Genomic DNA, 2700 nt, shown 5'->3' on the forward strand with positions numbered 1-2700 from the left:
AAATAACAAACACCATCCAGCTGGTGAATCCCTCTATCCGCAGTCCAACTGCAGATGAAAACTCCACTATAGCCTGGTATTCCTCCTGAAGACAACCCATAACTTTCTGTGCTCTTCCTTGTGGGAGGAACCTCAAAGACCACGATAATAACACTATTATTCATTGTGTTTCATGATAAAATGACTATTGCTGCTATTATTAAGTGCGCCCCATTGAAATTGCATCACGCAATTTCTGCAGATTTCTCAGCTCTCAGCTGTTGTGCATGAAAATTTTAGGAGATCAGCAGTTACAGAAATATTCCAACCAAACCAACTGTGATCTCAGTGGTTGAAATCACTGAGATCACATTTTTTCCCCATTATGAAGGTTGATAGATAATTGCATGAATATGGTTACAGGTGTTCCTAATATAGTGCATGGGCTTCTGTGTAGCGTCTCACACACACAAGCGACTGTGCAGTGGGAGAGTCTCTCATCCCACAGGAGCCACACAAGAGCCACACAGGGGGAGAGACTCTGATCCCACAGGGGCCACACAGGGGGAGAGACTCTGAGCCCATAGGGGCCACAGAGGGGGAGAGACTCTGACCCACAGCGGCCACACAGGGGGAGAGACTAATCCACAGGGACCACACAGGGGCCCCTGTACAGGTGGAGAGACTCTGACCCACTAGGGCCACACAGGGGGAGAGACTCTGATCCCACAGGGGCCACACAGGGGGAGAGACTCTGAGCCCATAGGGGCCACAGAGGGGGAGAGACTCTGACCCACAGGGGCCACACAGGGGGAGAGACTAATCCACAGGGGCCACACAGGGGGAGACACTGACCCACAGGGACCACACAGGGGCCCCTGTACAGGTGGAGAGACTCTGACCCACTTGGGCCACACAGAGGGGAGATACTCTGAGCCACAGGGGCCACACAGGGGCCACACAAGGGGAGAGACTCTGACCCACGGGGGCCACACAGGGGGGAGAGACTCTGACCCACAGGGGCCACACAGGGGCCACACAGGGGGAGAGACTCTGATCCCACAAGGGCCACACAGGGGCCACACAGGGGGAGAGACTCTGATCCCACAGGGGCCACACAGGGGGAGAGACTCTGATCCGAAAGGGGCCACACAGGGGGAGAGACTCTGATCCCACAGGGGCCACACAGGGGCCACACAGGGGGAGAGACTCTGGTCCCACAGGGGTCACACAGGGCCACACAGGGGGAGAGACTCTGACCCACAGGGGCCACACAGGGGCCACACAGGGGGAGAGACTCTGATCCCACAGGGGCCACACAGGGGGAGAGACTCTGATCCCACAGGAGCCACACAGGGGCCACACAGGGGGGAGAGACTCTGACCCACAGGGGCCACACAGGGGGAGAGACTCTGATCCCACAGGGGCCACACAGGGGGAGAGACTCTGACCCACAGGGGCCACACAGGGGGGAGAGACTCTGATCCCACAGGGGCCACACAGGGGGAGAGACTCTGATCCCACAGGGGCCACACAGGGGCCACACAGGGGGAGAGACTCTGATCCCACAGTGGCCACACAGGGGCCACACAGGGGGAGAGACTCTGATCCCACAGGGGCCACACAGGGGGAGAGACTCTGGTCCCACAGGGGTCACACAGGGCCACACAGGGGGAGAGACTCTGATCCCACAGTGGCCACACAGGGGGAGAGACTCTGACCCTCTGATCCTCACACGCACACACACACTGTGGTATCAGGAAGGCAGATTGCCCCTGGTGGACTACACCCAGGTAGGTTTTTATTATGTAGACTTAGAACGCAGAACTGCCGCTCACTGGAGGTTTTTTGATTTTTGCACATTCCCCTGTAAACTCTAGACACTGTTCTGCGTGAAAATCTCAGGAGATTGGCAGTTCCTGAGATACTCAAACCACGCTGTCTGGCACCAACAATCATTCCACGGTCAAAGTCACTTAGATAACATTTATTACCCTTTCTGACATTTGATCTGAAAAACAGCTGAGCCTCTTGACCACATCTGCATGTTTGTATGTATTTAGTTGCTGCCACATGATTGGCTGATTAAATATTGGCATTAACAAGTTGATGTACAGGTCTGCCTAATAAATTGCTCGCTGAATGTAATCAGCTCACAGTTTAGACACTGGATAACATAGCACAGTAAAATGAGAAGTATGAACCTGATAAATATTCATGTAGAGGTTACTGTATCAGAAACACAGAGTTAAATACACTGTAGAAACCAGTGGGATAGACATTTTATTTTTGCCATTTTCTTTTGTTAAAATCTCATAGCTTGTCATCTTTCCTGTTGAAAGTTCCAGTGAAGAGTTGCTGGGATTCTAAGATGGTTTAAGATGGTCTTAGCTGGTCGTACTGGTGTTGGTCAGAGCTGGTCTCCAGCTGGTAGAGTAAACTGATGACCAAGCTGGTGGACTAGCTGACTATACCGGCTGGTGTGCTGGAGTCCAGCTGCTTCAGCTGCTAAAAGTGCTGAAAACGAGGCCTAAAACAGATCAACCAGCGTAGGCTGGTGTAAGAGGCATTTTCCACTGGCCAGTGAAGGCTGTGACTTTGCAGTTTGACTTTTGCAGGACTCTGGTCTCGACAGAATAAAGACATCCTCTTTCATTTTTAAAGTTTGTTTTATTTTGTATACAACAAATCCCGCACTCCCCCACCATCCCCTGTTCCTCT

General features: G+C 52.5%; 1 protein-coding gene across 2 annotated transcripts in view; it reads right to left on the minus strand.

The window, feature by feature from the left end:
* Positions 1-2629: 2629 nt before the first annotated feature.
* Positions 2630-2700, minus strand: part of LOC133126382 (uncharacterized) — a 6582-nt gene continuing 6511 nt past the window's right edge. For both annotated transcript variants that reach the window (XM_061238561.1, XM_061238560.1), the window contains exon 6: positions 2630-2700. This exon is cut by the window's right edge. The gene's annotated coding sequence lies outside the window, so the exon portion shown is untranslated.

This window comes from Conger conger, chromosome 4 (genome assembly GCF_963514075.1).
Source record: "Conger conger chromosome 4, fConCon1.1, whole genome shotgun sequence".
NCBI classification, from domain to species: Eukaryota; Metazoa; Chordata; class Actinopteri; order Anguilliformes; family Congridae; genus Conger; species Conger conger.